Source organism: Lathamus discolor, chromosome 1, assembly GCF_037157495.1.
Source record: "Lathamus discolor isolate bLatDis1 chromosome 1, bLatDis1.hap1, whole genome shotgun sequence".
Taxonomy (NCBI): Eukaryota; Metazoa; Chordata; class Aves; order Psittaciformes; family Psittacidae; genus Lathamus; species Lathamus discolor.
In genome coordinates this window covers 94747580-94770838 of record NC_088884.1, presented here as the reverse complement: position 1 = coordinate 94770838, position 23259 = coordinate 94747580, and the positions used below count along the sequence as shown (strand labels likewise).

At 35.4% G+C, this 23259-nt stretch overlaps 1 long non-coding RNA gene across 2 annotated transcripts; it reads left to right on the top strand.

Moving 5' to 3' along the window:
* The first annotated feature begins 5834 nt into the window (after positions 1-5834).
* Positions 5835-22128, top strand: LOC136007269 (uncharacterized). Of its 2 annotated transcripts, XR_010609567.1 has the most exons (4): positions 5835-5912; positions 6141-6227; positions 14744-14836; positions 21302-22128. It is a non-coding gene; the product is annotated as an uncharacterized LOC136007269 (long non-coding RNA). The 2 variants fall into 2 exon arrangements; XR_010609568.1 differs by lacking the exons at positions 5835-5912; positions 6141-6227 and adding an exon at positions 6266-6325.
* Positions 22129-23259: the final 1131 nt, after the last annotated feature.

Here is a 23259-nt window from a genome sequence, read left to right as displayed (position 1 = left end):
CTAAATGAATATACATTAACTCCAGCTCTTTCTTATCCTGCCAGAAACTGTAATTTGTGCTCACAGCACAGTGCTGCACCAGTTCCATAGTAGCTAGCTCAGGGACTGGAAGCACAATAGTTTTCTCAACCCATTCTGCATAGAAAGGCTAATATGCTTTTCTATTTTTTTACTATTTCCCATAATCACCTTCTAGTATAGCTGCGTAGTATTGTATTCGCCTGCATGGGCATGCCCTGGCTGCAGAAAAGAGCATAGGCTCATGATTAAACCATGAAAGAGAGAACTAAAGTCACTGAGGAAGGTCCTACTAGGAGTTAATACCTGAAAACAAGCAGAGTCAGTTTATCCAAAGCAAATAGTTATTTTTCCATGACATACAGTGGGAAATAATAGTACTATCATATCTTGCACCAAAGTTCACCATTATAATTATATAAACCTTTTTGAGAGGCGGCCTATCTCCATAGCGTCCAGATGCTATCAGTCAATAATTTCTAGACATTAATAATTTTTCCAGACATTAAGTATATCTCCTTTTGAAATATTACTTAACTTTGCAGTATAAGTTCAAAGCAGGTGCAACTAACAGCTTCTGTAAAATGATGTGCAGCAGAATGAGCAATTTGGGGTGTGATAATATCAGTGAAAGTTATGCCCTGCACTTATTACCATAAAGTTGTAAGTGGGATGGTACAATAATGGACTAGTAATGGAAAACACATTTCCATAATTGAGATAATCCATATTCTGTAGTACCACAGATTAATTTGCAAAATTAATTTCATGTGATAAATGGTTATACAATAGTAATGTGACTAACCAAAGCCAGAATCACTGAAAAGTTTCTGTGATATAACCATTCAATTTATTATTTTTCTTCCTTTTTTCTGTCCATCCTTTTTTGCAGGCTCAGAGAATGGAAAGTATATATATTTTTCTACCAAATTCTTCATCAGTAAGATTGGAAAAAAGACATCATTATCCTGGCTACAAAGCTGATGTGGCTACACTACTATCAGCACAGCTGCATGTATTGTTTTGGGAACACTTGGCTCATGAACTCTGACTCATTTCAAGGTTCAATAGTTTAAGTGCTGATGGGATTGCCTATGAAAGCCTTATGCCAGATCTTAGTTTTAGTTAGTTTTTTCCCTCTTCCAGTGGCTTTTCATGTACTTCTGCTTGTACTGGGAAAAACTTCAAGCCTGGAAATGACCATATTCTCTCTCCACTATAGAGGGAGAGTTCTCTATATAACATTTCTAGAAAAGGACAGTCTTGCAATCAGAGCAGTGAAATGCATCAAAAATTTGAAGTATTCAGCAAAACTTGCAAACCTTAACTGCAAACAGTATCACAGTATTATATAAACATATGCTCACATCTATTTATGAACTTAATTTTGTAAAATAGTAAAACATGAATATGATAGTGAAACATCAAAGTGCATACACAGGAATTTCACTCGACCCTCCGTGTTCCTGAGACAGTTTTATCTGACTGAAAACTGTGCCTCTAACTCTGAATAAGAGATTCACTCACCTAATGCCATGGCTACTGCTCCCATATTTGTGGTCTCACCACAGATCAATGAAGAGAAAGATTTGGAGATATATGTCTTCAGCCAAGACATCGCTAGCTGAGTATACCTCTAGCTAACACCATGCATTTGATCCCTCCAAACAACTGGCCTAATGTATTTATCTTATTTTTATAAATTAATTTGTAGAGAGCAAGTCTGGGTCCTTCAACCCAGAGGAACAATCGCAGCTTGACTGTCTGCAGATTCTTTCTTATGGAAAGCCCCTTAAGTGTAATTGGAACAGCATGACAATGGTTTTAAAGCAGTGACTTTTCATGGAATAACTCCCCTTATGCTCATGTTATATTTTTACAAGAATCCTTTTATTGCTTTTCTTACAGCAGTTTCTTCAAGGCTTCAGTCTGTGGTCCCACTTATACTTGAATACTCTCTAGCTCTTTGTTTAGATGCTGTAATAATTCCACTTCCTCCTTTACTCATCTTTTTGTTATTATGAAGTATTTCATATACAGCATTTGCATATGACACCACTGAAGTATTACCTACATTACTGTCACAATAGTTGACGGAAGTCGATACTTGCTGGATGGTGCTGCCTACTTCATGGATCATGGAGTATTTTGCAATTAAATTGAAACTGTCGAGTCACATTTTAAGAAACAAGAAAGTAAACTTTCTGGAGGAAAAATAAAAAACACACCGAGTTTTATAATAAATAATCCCGGGTGATTCATTACCCAAACTACTCAAGAAATGCAAAATGTTTTTCAGATTTTATTTTACAAGCTCCAGACAAAGATTGTAAGGGTAGGCACCTTTTCACTAGACATGAAACCTAAGATGTTCCTAATGCTATTAAGAGTATCTTGGCTATTACAACAGTGTCTAATTGTAATTGGTATCTTTTTAAACTTCAGTAAAGAAATATTATTAGTTGTTTGTTCCCTGAGCTCTATACCTGAACTTCTCCCCAATAACTTTTTATTTAGAACTGACTTGTCAAATTCTGTAAACTTCTTGAGATATATGCACATTAAATTCTTGAGATATGTAATACATTAAGGTCAAACACGGGATCTGAAGTTGATGTAATTTTACCTCCACTGCCACTGTAGGTTAGGAAGCCAAAGTCCCAGGTTCAGCCATTCTGAAATAAGAACAGGGGTCACAGCAGGAATATTTTGGTCCATGAAACAATCACACTCTACTATTACCATCTTGCTAACAAAAACTTGCAGTTGCTTTAAATGTAAGGAAAGAACATGCTTTAAGTATTTGGAAGATAAAGACACAATTAAAAATAGCATACTCCCACTCCTTTTCATGTTCCTAAGAGCAGTGGCTTGCAATCCCACTTTTAATCATTAAACAGATTAATTGATTTTTCCCTTCAGTGGTGGAGTCAAAAAACCAAAACCAAACTATCTCACTCCACAGAAAAATAAAAGAAAAAGCTGGGGAAAAGAGGAGAGCAGAGATCCTGGGACAACTGGTTTTAATAAAATGTTACATGTTTTTTTGTTTCCTAAACATAAGCCATAACCAGGAAAAATGCATGTTATATAAAACATTCATATTGCTTGAAAGTTAATTTTAACGTCAAGCACCTCGTAAAAAGGATAAAGCTGCTTTCACAGAATTTCTTGAACCTCTGAAAATGAATCCTCGGTATTTTTATTCAATAGCCCACTGATCCAAGTATTCACGCACTCAAAGCATGAGTCCATGGAGTTCAATTCCTTCATCCACATTAGTGAAATAGGGCCCAATTTTCCAGCAGTTCAGGAAACCACTGAGCTATTGGTTATACACAGATTGAAACACTGGGAAGTATTGTCTTAAAAAGTGGGAAGAAGAATGTCTTTTCATATTAGAAGTGTTTTGTACTAAAGGAAAACCAAAATTTTGAGTCTACCACCTGCAGTCTGGCAGATTGCACATTTCTGAGCACTAGCTATTACTAAGACCAGTGAAAGATACCAAAGCTACTAAGGTAAAGAAAAAGATCTCAGCAAACACTATTTTTAATTTAGCCAAGCCTTGACAAACATCAGCCTTCCCTGTGAGGAAGATAGACTATCATGAGATGATACATTTTTTTAAGAGAACCCTCTCTTGACTTCAGTGATATGCTTAGCTTACTACTTTCACTCTTCTTAACCTGTTTATTTCATTTAACTCAAGAGGGTTGCAGTGTTGTTTCTGAGACCATAAAATTAATCTCATTCTAACAGGAACGTCTGCAAAGTAATTAGTGGTTTCACTGAATGCTTCCTTTTTGCCCCTGTTTTTCTAGAAGTATAATTCTTTATTGTAATCTGTCCCCTTTGAACCAAAACATCTTGTTTTCAATCATCAGTGTAAGCAAACAAGGTCTTCTGAAGCAACAGACAATGTTTTAATGAAAAAGGATTGTATGGCTGGTATATTTCCCAAGAGATCACACAAATTATTTCTAAAATACACCCAATATCCACCAACCAGGAGAATAAAAATCCAGCAGTTTCTCATGACACAAGGTCTCTTGAGGGCCAGCTCTCAGGGCTGCTTTCTGTGCTCTCTAGCTAGTTTTTCATACTAAATTCCTGAAACTGGAATTGATTTTAATCAACATTTAAAAAAAAAAAAAACCTCATTCCACATTCACTCACTCTCTATTTTTATTTATTTATATTTTAAAGTCCAGTGATTTTGAGATATTGCCTTTCACATTTATAACCTCAAGGGCATTTGAAGTTCTGATGACATTGTGATCACTAGACTTTAGATGACTCTCAACTTTTATCTTATTTATCATCCTTGTCTTATGTCCCAGCAATATTAGGAGTAAGTAGAAAATAGCCTGTACTTTCACTGGATACTCTGCAAAACGGATCAGAAAAGAGTCCTGTATTACCTCCAGGAAGAGGTACCCTTTCTTATCAATTCCATAATTGCCAGCACAGTCAATATTAACTAATTGAATTTCCAATGATTAATGATCTATTCTTTTTTATAGGCTTTCCTTACCTTCCTTTTCTTTCTAAATCTTGCCTAGGAGGTCTATACCAATTTTCAGTGATTTTTAAGTTTAAATTTGCTTATCCTTCATCTTCATCTAAACTGTCCCTACTCAGGTGTCTAAACTACATATGCCATTTATTTCTTTTGTCAAGTAAAGTTCTTCATACATTTTGCCATATGTCTTTCTGTCCTGCTTTGTCTGTCTTTTACTATACATATTTATCAAGGCACTTTAACCTTTATTCTGTTTCTAGAGACATATTTACAAAATAGATATTAGGAACAAGACATATTTGTGTAGCTAATTAACATCCTACATGCCATAAAAAATAATCTGAAAATATACATATTTTTGAAGAAATCAGGCATTTCAATAAGTGTGTTTCAATTTCAGTTTCCCTGGAGAGTCTCAGTCCAATGGAGGTATTTTGTTATTCAGTAAAAGCTCTAGATGCTCACCTCATCTGAAAAATCTGACCCTAAATTGATTAATATTAGGCAGACATACCTGAAAATCATAGTTTCAACAGTCTGTGCTACAGGTCCTTTGTGTGCATGATGGGATTAAGAATGCTTTTCTATATCACCTGTAAAGTTAATTTTATAACTGTTACAGAATGTTGAAGATATTTTCTACATGACAGCAGTGCTATTTATGGAGGCAATTACTAATGCAAATACAGAAGTAGCTACTGTAACCCAGAACTATTACACTATAATCAGACATAGACTAAGCCTGAAAGATCTGACCCTCCTGTGTGTTTATACTGTTTGGTGCTAATTTTACCCTAATGGCATGAAGCGAGATTAAGTTAAAGGTAAATATTTTCACTATAAAAATTCTATTTCATTCAGAAGGTCAAAACAATAGAAAACAGAAATCAAGTCCATACTGCCATACACGCAGCCAGCACCTGGGGCAGTCAGCATTGTTTAGCATTGTAACTTCTGCTTTGGTGCAGCATCTAAGCTACCTTTAGCAATGCATTGAAACATTTTAACATGCAGACCTCAAGCAAAGCAGAAACCTGAACTCTTAAAACTACAGTCTTGCCTCTGATAGAAATCTTTTGAAAGTCACTAAGATTTAGTGTTACTTACCTGAGCCACTTACATAGCATTATGCAACCATACTTGATTTGTTTAGTTGAAAGCTTTGATACTTTTTATATCTATCACCTTGGAAACAAAATGTGAATAGGTGGTGGTTCCCTTTAAAACATGAGAAGTGCTGGATTTATAGGCTTGACAGCTTACGTACTGTTCATAGTCATTGACATGTACAATTCAGCAGTAAAATGTTGGAGCTTTCTTTTACTGTCCTGCCGAGATGCCTTAGTCCTGATGTGGAAAGAAATTGCAGGTGAGAACACACGCTTTCCTACCCTTCCCCTTTTTCTTCCTGAGTAGTACTGTCTGTGATCTTGTAGCTTTCGTGGCATAGGGGCAAGACCCTGTCCTGGGTTTACCAGGAGCCGTTTTACTCCTTAGTAACTGGTGCAAGCTCTGTGTTTTGACTTCCAGCCTGGGCAGAGAGCTGATAACACCGATTGTTTTTAATTGTTGTTAAGTAATGTTTATTCTGGCCAAGGACTCTGTGGGTCTCATGCTCTGCTGGGGACGAGAGGAGGCCGGGAGGAAGCAGAGACAGGACACCGGACCCAAACTAGCCAAAGAGGTATTCCATACCACAGCACGTCATGCCCAGGGAGGTAACTGGGAGTTACCCGGAAGGACACACTCTCTCTTTGGGGGGGTCGAACTCGTTCGGCGGTGGTATTGTATTCTCTTGTTATTTTCTCTTATCAATATTATCATTGGTGGTAGCAGTAGTGATTTGTGTTGTACCTTGGTTGCTGGGCTGTTCTTATCTCAACCCCTGGCAGTTACATTCTCCTGATTCTCCTCCCCATCCCTCCGGGAGCGGGGAGGGTCGGGGGGGGGGGGGGGGGGTGAGTGGACGAGCTGTGTGGATTGGTTTAAACCACGACAGACCCATAGCTGATAATTATTAAAGTGGTCAAAATACAAGTTTCAAAGTTCAACTACAAAGCCTTTTTTATTTGCTATATGTTAAATGATCTAAAATAAATCTCCTAATGTTGGCATGTCATAATATCATATATGGCTCTGCTTTCACCATCAAATATGATGCTAATGGAAAAAACACCTGGTAATTTTGCACATCATCAAATTATAATATATTCAAACTGACAACTATAATTTAAGAAATATTTAGCCTATATTCAGTCACCAAAATGGAAACCTAGCTTTAAAAAAAAAAAAAAAAAAAAAGAAAAATCAGTTTAATTGCAAATCATATTAAACAGGGAGATGTCTGCAAGGTTTGCTGCTTTATATTCTGTACAGTAGACAGCTGGAGAGATAAATACATGCAGGGAATAAGAGAAGGAGTCATCCCACTTGATTATTTTGTGCTGTGTGATCTGGACAGTCTGGACCAAAGGCTTGCTAAATCACCTGGGAACCTTAGAGCTCTTACTGGAGATTTTTCACTTCTTCCTTCTGTTGATATAAGAAGGAAAACAAGGCACAGACAGACTCCCACTTTGATAGCATGGATATATTTTCAGTCACTTACTTAGAGCAAACAGTGAAACTTGAAGCATCTTTAAGGTCTGAAATGGAGTGCTGGGTCAGCCTTAACAGAAATAGGAAGAAGACGAAAGCAGCACAAAGATCAATCTTTTGCATATAGATCATTGAGTTGTCATTTAAGTAACAGATCACACCAGAGTATATCCTTATTATAATTATTTAAGTAGCAGAAGGGAATATGAAGTCTTCAGTGTTTAAATACTGCCATTAGTAGCATTTCTAGCTGTAAACCTCCCAGAAATATATATTGAACATCCCGTGAACCACTAGTAGCCTTTATGGATATACCTATCTCTTCTTTACCTGAAATAAGTGTGTAAATTATTGCATGCAAGCAACCTGCTTTCTGGCTAGAGTTTCTCGACTGCTATATAAAAAATTAACTCCAAGTTCACTGTAAGGAGCAATTGCAAAAGCGTATAGAATAATATTGAGGATCCCTCTGAGCATAAACACAGACTGCTTTGGGCACATGGTACGCTTGGAACAAGGAGTGCTCCGCTGCAGAACACTAGTTGCCAGGTTAGATAATTTTTACTGATAGATATTTGAGGTGCAGTTTGGTAATAGACAAGGTGATTAGTGCTCTGATAATCCAGGTGCCCTAAAGCAAAACAACAGAAAAACGGAGTAGATTAGAAGCAAGCCAAAATTTTAGAGGTGATTTGAAAATGTATTCAATTCCTTTAGCAGAACAAAAATCTGTTGTATGTGAAAAATCACTTACAAATATTACACATACGTTAAGTATGCACTGAAGTACCCAGACTACCAGACCTTTTTTCCATGTCCAACCACTTTTTTCTCCACCCTAAAATCCATCAGAACAATAAAATTCATGCAAATCTACTTGCTACTAAATGGCTGTGTTTGCAGACAGCTATTCATGCAGTTCTGGAGGCCTGGCAGAAAGTTAATGAGGTTTGAGTATTCAATAACTGAGACAAAACTGACCCAGAGAAACAACAGAGCTGTCAGGCTGTCATTTCTAATAGGCAGCATAATGAAACCTATAACAGAGGGCAGTTAAGAATAAATGCAAAATAATAATCTGGTTGGAAATACCAATCTAACAATCATTTTCCTTATTTAAGGATAGCCCTTCTAACTCAGTGAATTGCTTATGTATTTATTTATTTGACAGATATGCAGCAAAGGTAGTAACCACGTGGAATAAATGTGTACATATTTAGGTTGTTCTTGGTTGTTCCTTTTTTTTTTTTTTTTTTTTTTTTTTAGGACACAGCAGCATTTCATTTGAAAGACAAATTCTCCCAGACAATAATTAAACCCATGCAACTCAAGTATTACAGCAACAATAGCTCTCACATGGTTGAACAGTATTTAAATACATACTGTTTGAATTCTGACCTCAGTGTTCCCGATGGAAAGATGACAAAAAGTACATAATAGCTGAATATCAAATCTGCTGTTTGGGTATACTCTGGACACAAAAAACTATGTATGTTCATTATAGAGGAAATGTGGAAATTGTTCTCAATCAGAAATTAATTTCTTTTCCAAAATCTGAGATGGGGACAAATGAACCTAATTTTCTCCTTTCCCCAAAATGAAAATTTGCATTTGTTTCCTCAGTTTCCCCAATATGTCTCTATATGCTCTAGGTTTTCTAATGCACCCAGCATCCAGTCTTCAGCAGACAGTGTGATGCTGGGAGAGGGTTTTAGAGGATTTGTAAGGTCTGGAGAGAGGGCATTGGGATGGCCCCTACACAGAGAGAATTTGGGAGCAGCAACATGTCTAATTGATTGCTTCAGTGTAGCAGCAGTCGTTTTAAGTACCCAGCATTTAACACTCAAGGGGCTTTTATGCTCTTATACATCATACATTTGAAACAAAGGAAAGCAAACAGAGGCTGTTACAGCATTACTCTAATAGTTTCTTGCTGTAAACAGATATTACTGATTCTGTTTTTTTCACCACAGACTGTAACTCCCATCACTGACAATACATAATAATGTCCTTTGTCTCTGCTGCAAACTAAGAAACCATCTTTGTACAGCCTAATTCCTACAACCCAATTAAACCGTGGGAACACAGTATTTAATGCAGCAGAGCTATGTACTTAGTTGCAAATGAATTCAGCTAGTGTATTACATGGGAAGTGCATGCAGACTTTTTCAAAGCATGATGCAGTCTTCTAGTCACACAGCTTTTACTGGAGTGAATGACAGACACACAGAAATTATCACTGAGCTGCAGAGCTCTGAGACTGTATCACCACTCCCAGGGCCCACCATCCTTTCAGTACTGTCAAGAGAAAGACCCTTCCTGATTATCCTGCTACTCAGGGATCCCATTATGTACAGCAATATTAAAAACAAGGGATGAAAAGCATTGTCGCTTACTAATATTGTAACTAGAGATTCCTGATTCCTGTAGTCTCTGCTTTTAAAGAGACAAGTACAGTAAAAAATTGTCTGAATTTAAATAAACTCTCTGAAAATCAGTGGAGAAACATAAATCTGGTCAAAATTTGTCTTTTTATTTATTTGTTTGTTTGCATATATTATGGTGCTTTCTTCCTGGACACTATAAGAATGTCAGTTTTTTGTAAGCAGTTCCTTATGCCTGCAAGTACCAGGGCTTAGAAAACAGATGTATGCTATCTTTTTAAATCTAAGAAGGATGTTCTTGCAGTTTGTACTTGGCTTAACATCAAATACCATAAGCCAGTGTAATCTTTACTCGTAGACAAAAGTACTCTTGAAAGATCTGGTCTGTTTGGTTTCCATTGTTACTTCCATTGCTGTTATGAAACACATCTGTTATGCATAATGTCATGTTAAGCAGAAAAACAAAGTACAAGATATTTTAAAAGTTGTGGCTTGTTTTGTTTGCTTTGTTGTTGTTTTTTGTTGTTTTGTTTATTATTATTATTATTATTATTATTATTGGTTTAGGTACTGCATAGAATAAAATTTACAGCCTGGTAAGCAGGGACCAGTGTCAGAAAACTGTTCCCACATCCCTGGGTTTGGAGAAGTTCCAAAATAGTGTTTTCCATTGTTGCCAACACTAGTCATTTCTTTTAGTTTAGCTGAATTTATTTTCCCCTTGAACAAAGTAACAGCTGTAGCTGCAGAGAGGTTTCTTTTTACTTCCAGAACTTAAGCTGAATTTCGAACTATAATATGCATGGAATAAAGGATGGTAGCACCTTCCTGATGATTAGAATCTATACCTTCCTTCACCACATAAAGGAAAAACTTAACTAATATTTCCCTCTACATGATATGGGAACATTTTCAGTGTTCTTTTGCTCATCAGACTTTCACGTGTGGTGATGCATTTATGTGCTTTACAAACCAGTAAGGTTGGGTTTCAGGTCATTGTGAGATGCCAAAATAGCTACTGAGAGCACTAAAAGTCCTTCCCTCTACCAGTAGGTTATGCAATTTGTTAATTGTGATTTACTATGAATATTTATGTGTCTAATTTCACAAAATGAAATGGAATATTTAATCTTTGAACAGCACAGAAAAGTAAAAAAAAACAAAAACTCTCACAAATTAAGCTTCTGGAAGGAAGAGAAATAGAGACCTTTGTTTTCTCTCTTTTTAATGTGAGCTTTAAAAATAAGAAACACTTAGATTAATACCCTTCCTCTCTCTGAGCTGACCCACCATAGTGCTTTACTCTAGACTGAATCATTCACAAAGGCACTGATAGATGGGACTTTGTATGAACTACTTAAATAGTAATTGCATTGGATACCAAAAATAACTACAATCTGGAGCTGAAGATATTTGCCTGGTAGGTGGAATATGATGGGTAAAAGCTGCTGAAAAGAGATCTGAAACACAGTCCTCTATTTCATGGGAGAATACTCTAACCTGTGAGATACCGAGGGAAATGTGGATAAATTACCATTTTCATTCTACTGCAGTTTTGTTAATGTAGTCCTTCATTTCCTTGGCTTTTATTGTAGCTGTGGAAACATTTCTCAGTATTTCCAAGTACCATTTCAGTGCTGCATTCTCATTTCTGTTATTCTGAAAGTGCATTTTTGAGGAACAAATGTTGTAAAAGAAAAATATAGTTCAGCTCAACTTCTAAATGACCTGATTGCTTTGTAGTATCACATTGTCCAGTCAGCATCTAAAATAAGTTTCCAAACTCATATGACATATGCACTTTCAGTTGCTTAGCAAAAGGTTAGCAAGTGTATTCTTTACAGCTAACTTTAGAGCTGGTGATAGTATGGTTTTCAGGTTTTTTGGAAGACAATATAATATGATTTCGGCAAAAAAGTTACAATTTTTTTTTTTTAAAGCTTATCAAAGCATTCAATTTTTGAAACAATTGCAAAACAAACAATGTGGAGACCTCCTAATTGATTTTAGCTTTAAAAAAATCCTGAAACGGAAAAAATTTCCTGCTATTTCCACCCCTTTTTCATTTTCTGTGTCTATGATAATTTTCCTATCTCCTTTATTAACTTACATTTTTTCAGGTTTTCTTTCATTTTGTTTCTGCTGTATTTTGTGTTAAATTCTCCCTTAAATAAAAGAGGAGTGAAGTTTTATCTCTAGCTCAGGGAATCTTTAATTTTCATGACTGGAACTAGGCAATACAAATCTCTGCATCCCTCTCATAAATACTGTACATCTAAGAGAACAGAAAATGTCCTAGTATTTACTTATTTATTTTTTTCTTTCTGTTGAACAACATTGGTAATCCAGTGTGAAAGAGTATGCCACTTATGAATTTCACAGCAACAGATGATACAATTTCAGGGAAGAATACAGATACTTTTAAGGTCTGTAGCTATTTCCTCACTATTGATCAAACTATGTTAAACTCCACTTACCACTCCAAGGCTGTGATCTTGAGGCAGCACGATGGAAGGAGTTAAAACATGTTGAGACCTTTTCTACTGGGTATAATCTTAATACGAAAAGAGCATTAATATTCCTTTAAAGGCCTCTTACCCTGTTTTGACAAAATCATTCTTGGAGCACTATCTTCAATTCTATTTTAAAATATCCTATTGCTGGAAAGGTAAAGAAAAAAAAGTAATTGCATTGACCTTGGTGCTGGAAATATGAGTTATGAATGACAGCCTGAAAAATCCTAATCAATATAAAAAGAGAGCTTTAAAGATCATTTAACTGAAGTAGAGTAAGTAGAATCATACACGGTTTAAATAATGTCAACAGAAAAGTTAGTGTTTTCAGCTCACTACACATGATAAGATGTTGAGAGTCATAAGCACCTAATACCATCTCAGGAATTTAGTAGTGGGTAAAGATTAAAGCTTACTGTCTCCACAGGGTGCTGAGCTCTTGATTCATGTTTTTTATAACATCAAGTCTGGATTATTGTAATACCCTGTTTGTAGGCCTCTTTGATACAGTGGTTTGCCACTCACAAGCTTCAACATGCACAGATTATAACAACTTGGATTCTCAGTGGAACTGAACTGTACCAGCATCCTGCCAGACTTGATTACCTTTTTGTCAGTCTTAAAATGATTTTTAAAACAAGCAACTTACCTACCTTTTTTTTTTCTTTTGAGCATTCAATGCCTTTTTTTTTCAACTTTTATATTAGACTAACTTCATGATTTCTCGTTTTCTCTGCTTGCTGCATATTATGGTGACAACTGTATACTTGCTACAGACTGGAAGCAGATGTGCCCTCAACATAGTATAGAATATGGTGAGAGAAAGCACCCAGACTGGAATAAATATATATGTGGAACAAATTTCTTAATGCATGTTCTGCTTGTTCTCTTGTTCCATGTTTCAGAGTGTGACGGGCTATGGTGAAGCAACACTGAAAATTTGAGGACTGGAAGATAATTTAGTCTTCTTAAATATACTTTGTAACATTAGGTATCATTGGAGAATAGTAGATAATACTTTATGAATCTATACAAATTAGCTATCCCAGCTGTGTATTCTAATGCATGAAGACAAGAAGTTAATGATCTCACTGTATTACTCACAGTTTCTTAAAAGTCGTGGAAATGGGAAGAAGAACTGATTGGAGAGAAACAATATTGGTTGGTAACAGTGATGCCTTAAAGAAAAAAGAAGAGCCTAATCTTTTTAATTGTCATTCGTTACATCTATTCCCATCACAAAAGAAATATTTAAACCAGAAAAAAAGTTTTAAATATTTGCCCTTAATTTCAAAAGAATTCAGCACTCCAAAGCTGACTATGAATTTCATCACAAGTCTTCTAGTTAAATAAGTAAAAGTTACTTGAATATGCAGGCAATATCAAATCAATATGTACTGCAACTCCAGCTCTGAAAAGAAATGTACATAACAGGAATGTGAACAAGAACTGAGTGAAATTTAATATGAAAAATATAGTATATTAAAAAATTAATTAAAATATTTCAGTGGTTTGAAAGGTTTCAAAATCAAAAACTAGGAAACTATTGTGTGATTTTGTTTCTCTGCTAGATAATAAATAGGTAGATAAGTAAGAAAAACTGTAATGTCACAGAATGTAATGTCGATTATCTGCAAGTATCTGCAAGTATAAAAAACAATTGTACACATAAATTATTCAGTTTGGTCTATGGGAATGTAATTACATTTTTGCTGAAAATGGAGGGAAAGGAGCTACTGTAAGCATAGCAAATGTCTCACAAAATGACAGCAACCCTGCCTATTGCAACAGGCAAAACACTAGAAGCTGCAGTGTCTTGAACAATCTTGTATTATCATAAGATTTCATTGAGAATTAATGTAAAATCCTATCTGGCTACATAGAAAGAAAAATAAATCTTTCTTACCCCCATACCCTACCACCATTTCAGTGAAGCCATTGTGTCAACCCAAATAATTAGAGATGCAATGATATGGCTCAGTATTATGTCAAGCAGTTTCAAATATGCAGCTTTCTTTAGGATGATTCCTTAGCGACATTTTTGTCTTATCTAGTATTATATTTTCTGTGGTTTTATTCTGATTGCATCATTTTCTTGTTATGTGGATAAAGCACATTCACAAAAATTACTTTGTAGGACTTATTTCTTGGGTGCTTTTTTTCCTGATTAGTTTCTCCTTTAAAACACTAATTCAGTATGATAATCTCATATTTGCATCAGGGTAATTCAATACAATACTGTAGGCAAGCAACTTCTCCATACTGATTTTTATGGACAATCCTTTTACCTCATAGTCCTTGTTTTTATAAAAACACAGATTTCTTTGGAAGTTTTTTCTTCTTCCCCTTTCTGCTAGCTCAACCGTTTCTTCTTTGCTACAGCACTGAATATATTTTAAAATCAGTTTCATTGATGTGTCTTCAGGATCTGCTGCTTATACAAATTCAGGTTATTTATTACATTCCTGCACTGAACTGGACAAGCCCCTGAGTTACAATCTGCTATTAAAAATGATGCATATGAAGTGTCTTTCAACCGAAGTTTTCAAAGATTTATCTAAGTGGTGATCAGCTGATACAATAATGGACTTAGAGAAACAAACAAACAAACACCCCTCCCTTAAGAGTAATGAGACTTATATTAGCAATTTATAACCCAGGTATTTGACAGCATCATTCAGGCTTTTTTTTTTTGTTTCACATAGCATGATACCAAAACTTTTTAAAGAGAAAAAGAAGAGACAGAAAGAGGAGAGAACCCTGTCTGCCTGCCTTCTGGTTTTGATATACTTCAAAAGGTACATACTCACATTTTAAAGATAGTAGTAGGCTTGGTACTGAAAATCACAATTAAAGGAAGGACTCTCCAGAAAGCATAAAATGCCTAAATCCCATAGAGAGGCAGACACATCCCTGTCCTTACCATTCCCTACTGTTTGGTTACACTGCTTTTTAGCTGGTTGTGTGTTTTGTGTGGCTGTATTAGACATTGATCTTTCTCGCACTGCACAAAGAGTCAGCATGGCAGTCTGCTTTGCAGAGCAAATGCCTAAACTAGGGACCTGATGACATTGCACACTCTTGCACTAAAGACCCTTTGGTGTTCTAGGTATCTAGTATTCTGGTGTTCTAGGTATCTGGTATTATGGTGTTCTAGGTATCTAGGTATATAGTATACTCATTCAGTATTATTCTGTGCAACTGAGTTCTGGATTTATTTTTTGACAGCAAGGTAATTTTTACTCAGTGTCTCTCTGACTCTGAAGTCAGTGCTCTGCTTTTGTACCATTTCAGCTACAGGCACTTTAAGTGAGGTAAATATTAACATGAATTGCTACAATAAAGGAAAGCCAGAAATCAACAATTCTTCAGAAAGAAACAACAGAAAGACAAGATTCTTCAGGCTTCTGATAATGACACTTATGAGCAAGACGGAAATGTGAAGTCCTAGAAAGATGCTAAGCCTGCCACTAACAATCCATTGCTTACTCAGCCAGCAAACGCAGAAAGCTGAAGAACTAAGTTATTGGCAGAAGTAATGTTATCTTGTTTATAGACTTTTTATAGTAAAGCATTTTTTTTACATAATCTATTTTTTTATTTGTTCAGATAGTCACTCTTCTACTTTAACAGTAATATTCAGCCTGAAAACCTGGAAATGCACTTTGTCAAAACCAAAACCCCCTTGATTAGTAACACCACAGTTTCTCTTCTAAAATCCCTGTGATCATGAAATTGAGCTTCTCAATTACCCCTTTTAAAGTCCACCTGATAAATCCCCTTTGCAAATAAAAGAGATTTGTCCCCCAGTGTTTTTATGTTTACAGAACTCAGATTAATTTTTCCTACTTAGTTCAAAAAGAACAGCAGCAGTTAGAGTCCACAGTGATTCTCCCTTTGGGCTTAGAGTACCAGATCTGTAAAACTGGACCAAGAGTAAATTTATATGTATTATTATTTCATATTTTACAGTAAAAGGAGTTATGTCCTGGACATACATAAAAGCAGTTATGTCCTGGGTATGTATATGACTAATAACAATAAAACAAAGAAAAGTCTAGACAGCACATAAAATAAAGAAAAAACAGAAAATGAAAGTGCAGTGAACACTTATGCAGCACTGCATATGAGCACAGGATACATACAGTATCCATTTCCTTAATCTTGCAATCAATTAAATTCTCCCAGAATGCCTTCTAAACATTGTTTTAATCGTAAATGTCATGATAAAAAAACAGGGAATGCAAAGACTAAGAATTTTACTGACAATAATCAGACCAGTTAGCACCAGTGATAATTAATATCAAGAAAAGAGGAAAAAATTAGGAAAAAATGTTGCATTTCTGTGTGTGGATTAAACAAATCATTGAATATTAAGCTAATTTATTTTAATTACAATGTTCAACAAACTTACCAGCCACTTAGAGGGAATGAAACTCTAAGTGACTTAACTTTAAAGCCAGCAGCACTTCCATTCAGGAACTTTCCCTAGATACTACTATTGTCCAGTGGGCTTGGGCACAGAAAGCAAATGTACTGTTGTATGATATGGTATTAAATATGTCAGTGCTAAAGAACAAATTAAAAACCTATTCTACAGAGCATTCTGATATATACTTTTTTATTTAGTTTGGTAATTGCTCTAGAGGAAACATAAAATGCTTTTGCTCTAACACATAATCACGATTTACAGGGAAGGACCCCAAACTGCAATGCATTAAGGACATTTGTTCACTTGCATTTTGTTTCCAGAAATCACACCTGAAGCACATTATCAAAATTATGTGATATTGATGCTAGTCAAGGAACAGATAACAAAACACTCTAATGTCAAAAGTCATTTCATTTTTCCATCAAGAAGAATGAGGCCATCTCTAAACATATTAAAATATTATTCACTTTGACAATAAAACTAGTTCCAAGACATGAACTATTGCTATATTAGAGAAGGGAAGCAATCAGTATTTTTCATATTCTAAGAATCTCTATAATACAAAAAATCCATCATGTCTAATGGAATCAGTAAGTACCTGGAAGGCAAATGTCTTTTCTTATTTCCAGTGTGAAATCTGGTTTTGAAACAAGCACTTACTTACAGTTAACTCACTTCTCTAATATCCAGAAAAGTTTGACCAATAATGAATGAATATTGCCCATATCTTTTTTTGAAGTGACATAAGTTTTTCATTACTATTCCATGGTGCATTGTTGTGCCATTAAAGACTTCTAAAGGCACATATATGTGGCTGCACATAATACTCAACAGTACTAGAAATAGTAATATTTCCAAAGATTTTAACCTAAAGGAGATAGCTGTTTGAGGTTGTTAAATGTTATTACTCACTTGCTCTTATATTTTTTCTGCTAACCTATTAGACTTACTGCAATCTGTTACAGCAACATCTGTGCTATATATGCTAGCTGCATTTGATAGAATTTTTTCAAATGTGCTTCATGTCACAAATCAAGCAATATGGGTGTTAAGAATACAATTGGATACATTTCATTATGAAAAGCTTTGTTTTGTCTGAGTGGTAATTATTCCCCATGGATTTAATGAAACATATACTGAAAAAAGAAACACACAGGAACGTTCCGTAACCTTTTAAAATTACTTTCATATGTATACATCAAGAATTTGAGTACTTTAGCTGTGACAGGCTGACCCTTTCTCTGCCAATATTTAAGTTGCTGCTGCTTTGTATCAAATCTAGCAGTTTAGTGATCATCACAGAGATCATTATTGTTTCATGATTGGTGTGATGTATCTAATCCCTCTACCTTTATGCATCAAGAACTGGATTACTGCGATGGAATTTCTTTTTGCTTGGGAAAGACAGTATTCTCTCTGAAGTAGGGACAGTTAATTTACTTTTTACTTAATTAAGACTCAGTCAGAACAGCCACTCCATATTACCTTCCTCTCCACTGAGGAACAACCTATGGATACTTTGAGGTTACCCCTTTCTTTGTTTCCAAAAAAAACACTGCACGTCTAGCAGAGTCGAGTTCAGTATCTAAGGCACAAGCAAGCCTGCATGAGCTTCTTGTATTATACTGTTTTAAAAAGGAGGGAAATGTGGCTGAAGGCCTTAGCTCTCTCACAGTGTGGTTTTGTGGACCTGGGTAAGATGGAGGAAAATATTACCCTAACTTAATTTACAAGAATTGTTACCATCAAAGTTTACTGTCAGTTTTACGATCAATATTAATTACTTAAGCTACTGTGACTGCGTGAATCACAACTGTAAGCAGGTTGTGTTTTACAAGTTTAATAGGGTTTAGAATATGAAACATATTGAAATTAGTTAACAGGAGGCTTCACTGTGATGCTGGCGACATCACACAGAAACCACAGCACATGTATATCTTTAGATTGGTCCATCAAAAAGAGACTTGTTCATGGTCTCTTGGTTGCATATTTTATTATCTTCATAGGAACTTCCTATCACCATTACTATAACAGCCAGTTCATTGCCATTAGAAATACATTTTACAATACCTGAACATCTGCAGTTTCCTGAAGATCACAGGTGCATTTTATTAGTGCAATCAAATGGTGAGCTTGAACCAGTTTCCTGTGGACCTAAATAGACATGGGCTTCCTAGTGGACATAAATAGACACGTGCTTCAACATTCCAGTAGCCCCTGAGCTATCTAGCCACTTTTTCTTAGTTAGGTTCTAAAGGTTATCTAATATTGTTTTTGAAAACATGGATTTAAATAAATCATTTTTATGGTGTAATGAAGTATAATTTTCTTTAATTTAAAATTGTTATGTTCCTTGTTTGATGCATATCATTTTGCAAATATGCACCAGTTAATGGGACTTTGCGAAGTGCAAAATTAATGATCACTTTTCTCATTTAAAGACCAGTAGCTAATGCCTGTCTTCTGTGTGAAAATACAAGCACAAAAGCACAGCATTCAGACGGAACTCTCAGTTACTATGGTGATATCATGAAGCATGGTAGCAAATGTTTCTTCCATTTCCTATTCAAATGGTTAGTACAAAGTATTCTCCAGTATATTTGGTTAATAGCAGATCAATGTCTTTGTTCCTCTCCTGCCAGGCAAACTACAGACAAAGAGGAGTCATACTGCTTAACAGTATTGCTATGGGAGACTGGATTAAGATAATCAATACGGCTTTTAACACACACTTTTCATTTTAAACAAAACTCTAAAATTCCAATTCTTGGATTGTCTCCTGCCAGTAATTGTATTGGATTACATTATGACTATTATTTCCCATAACAACTAACTGTAAGAACATAGGAGTTACCACACTAAATCAGATGTGTGTTCCATCTTGTCTGACAGCCTGTTTTTCAGACTGCCTGATCATACATGCTGTACCAAAATGCACAAGAAAACTCATATATCAGGAGAAAGGGTTTGGAGAGATAGTCTTTTCACTAGCCCCATATAGCATGAAAGACATAAAGGCTATGCTTCCAGTGCCAGAACTACATTGGGTAAACCACCATGGGGCTGTCAGATTACCTACAACCCCAAGTTATATTGACTTCAGAGATTTCAATTCCTGGTTAAACCTAGTGTTTAAATCACACAAACTCTGCTGGAATTGTAACTCAAAAAGTAGACATTACATTGAAGGTCTTCCTTACTTTTAAAATCAATTTAATATATATGAAGCAGTACATCTTATACCTCAGGACAGGATCAGATAGACCTTGTCCTTTTGAATTCATCAAGTAAAGTATAATTGTTGTTACATTTGTATTTATCATGACAAATGTGACACTGTGCTAGCTATTATTGATAGAATGCATTGGCCACCGTGCCAGGGTACGGTAAATGAACATAGTTTCAACTGTGAAGAAAACCCTAGAGTATATTTCCTAAGGATCTATTCCTTCTACTAATTCTACCACTATATACAAAGCTGGTATTTTTTACCTGCATGGTGACAATATTTCTTAATCCTTCATTATCAGAGCAGTACTTAAAATAATACGCCATTGTATTTTATGATTTTGATTACTAAGTACAAAAGTAAAATTTTAAAAGCGGTTTTCATAACTTCAATGCATGTGCAACCCCAGGAAAGCCTGCTGTTCAGAAAACTGTAACAAATTATTCTTGTCAAAATAAGACAATAGAAAATAAAAGTTCTAAACAAGTTTAATACTTCTATAGTATTATGTTGTGCATGGTAGCTCTTATACTACCAATCCACTTTCCTCCTCTCTTCTAAGTTTTGAGGTACTACTTAAGGTCTTTCTTACAAGGAGCCTGAATAAAAAGCTTGCTATACAACAAGCATGTTCATTCAATTACATGTCCTCTTGCTTTCTATATATGCTTCTAAAGTTTGAATTTTTCACAAGTCACTAGTGATTTGGGGTTATCTGAATCTGCAGTTCAAAAAGCTGCCATAATTTTAAAATTTTGGGTTTAATGGCTCAACTTACTGCAAAATTACAGGGAAATTTTTACCCACAAAACAAAAAAAGTGTGTGTGGGGGAATGCTTATTTTGGGATTTCTGAGACACTTTATTTTACAAAGGAATTTAATATGCCTAAATATATATACCTGAATTTATTGACACACACAACATTAAAAGTTGTGTATAGTCACTCTTGTGAGTTGGGAGACTAAAGTTAATTTCTTGCTCTGAGCAAGGCCCGGGGGCATTAGGACTTGGGTGTTCCACCCTGAGGGAGCATAGTGCTCTTGAACCGCATGATGAGCAACAGCAGCAGTTCTGCCACAAGACCTCCTTTAGGTAACCCCAAGAGTTCCAGATTTCCTCTGCTTAGCTAAAAATGGCTGCAATAGAAATGCAGTAGACTCTTTCAGGCTCCATAAACCTTTTTTCCTCTCCTTACTTCCTAGGAGGGTAATAGTAAATCTATTTTGCACCCAGGTTCAGCCTCACCAAGCCAAACTTGGAGCTTCCAGCATGGTTAGAAGAAAATGCCAACTATTTAATAATCCCACATGTAACCCATGAATATGGTTAGATATTTTAACATTTCACATGTCTATTAGACATAAAGGTGGGCCATCTCTTGCTTTTAAGTTATTCCTTTGCTGCTGATGTTCAAAAATAGTGATGTCCTTAGTTTCAGAGACTAGCCTGTAACTTTTATTCATATAAAGCTTGATTTTACAAATGACTAACTACTCAAGGCTAGACATAAATTACATGCTTAATTTTCAACATACATCTAGTACTAGTGATTAAAATTACATTACTGACTAATACATATTTTTGTGCTCTTCTATCCCAGGTCAAGAAGATCCAGCAACCCTTAGAGCTGAAACCACCAAAGAATCCCATGGAACTAAGCAATTGGGTAGAATAAATGTTGCCGGATTGAGACCTTTGAGTTGCAAATGATACCAGAATTGTTTTTCGTCAAATATGCTACCAAATTATTTTATTTTTATTTTGTTGTAGAGTTTCACCAGTAATTAATATTTAAAGATTTCCAGAAATACAACTTGGTGAGGGAGGGGAAAGGGAAAATGATATCCGGCTGAAGTCTGCCAAAATTTCAGACTGTGAACTTGTTAGATGAATGGAAAAACATCATGAAGTTATGAGACAAGCTGTTATTTTCTGCAAGAATATTTGCAATGCTCTGCTGAGTCACGTTAATATCTTATGATGTCCTTAAAAAACCTGAAGTCGGCTGTTCATCAGAGCTTTTTGTTCTCTAACTAGTCCTTCTAGGCTTCTTAGGAAAAGAAGTGATCCACAGGCTATCTCTATAGGTAAAAGATAAGAATTAAGGATGAAATCTGACAATGTTTAAGTATCTGTTGTTTTACTCATGAGGAAGATCTGCCACAGAGAAAGACAGTGTGGAACAAACCCAACCCATTTAAGTGTTTCATTCCTTGGATTTTTCTCTTAGAATCCTCTTTATATTTCCTTAACTGCTTCTGCTTTAGTTTGCAATACCTGGGGAAGCCTTATGTCTGATTATTAAAGTGTCTCTGAATTCAGAAAATTTTAAAGATACTGCTGGTAATGACTTCCCATTTACTTTCCAGGATAATTCCTAATATACAGTCATAAGATATATTAACTTTTTTTCATTAAATAAGTCTATACTCCATCACCTTCCTCAAACATTTCAGGATTCCATCAGAGAATTTCAAATCTATATTGCAATATATGGTGTCTATATTAAAGTCACTTCAAAAGTCAAGTTTGCTGATGATTCATCACAGTTCAGATGACTAGCTTCAAACAGCTAAAGCATATCCTTTTAGCAAAAGATTTAACTGATTACAGGATTGTCCTGGTTTTGGCTGGGATACAGTTAATTTTTTTCCTAATAACTGTACAGTGCTGTGTTTTTTAACTTAGTCTGAGAATAATGATGATAACCAATGTTTTAGTTGCTCAGTAGCACTTTTATCAAAGACTTTTCAGTCTATCGTGCTCCACCAGTGAGGAGTGGCACCAGGAGCTAGGAGGGAGCAGAAACAGGACGCCTGACCCAAACTAGACAAAGGGATATTCCTCTCCCTCTTTTAGTTATCTCTCTTTTCATTACAGTTACAATAATTACTATTATTATTATTATTACATTTTATTTAAACTATTGAACTGTTAGTATCAACTCACAGGTTTTACCTTTTTTCACCAATTCTCTTCCCTGCGAGTGAGCAGCTGTGTGGTACTTGGCTGCCAGCTGGGGTTAAAGCACAACAAGAATACCTCTGAGAAGAATTTTCTCACTAAGCTTTTGCCTGAAGGAGAGAAATAACAGGCTTGGTGCTGTCTAGTGAGGACAATTTAATTTAAAATTTTCTTTTTAAATTAATATCACGGATAGATCTAAGTGTCATGACAATATGGGTTACAGTAATAGCTTGAACAATTCCATACCATCTAAACATCCAATTAAAAAAAAACTGTTTTACATTATGTGTAATATCTTTCAGTGGCCTACAAAACAGAGATAATTATGCTATGGCATTTTATACATCTCTACGGAGATCAAAGAAACACTGTCGTCCTTTGCCTGAATTTATACTTGTATGGCCATATATTCATACATAGCTACGTGTTGCTAGGATTTTCACATTTGCCAGTCATCAACTATTGGCTCTGTCAGAACAAGCCACAGAACTTTAACAATGAATGATATGATCCAGTATAGCAAATCACATTTTCTCATTCCCTTCAGAAAAATTATTTTAAACACCTTTTTCTCCACATTCATAGTTCTTT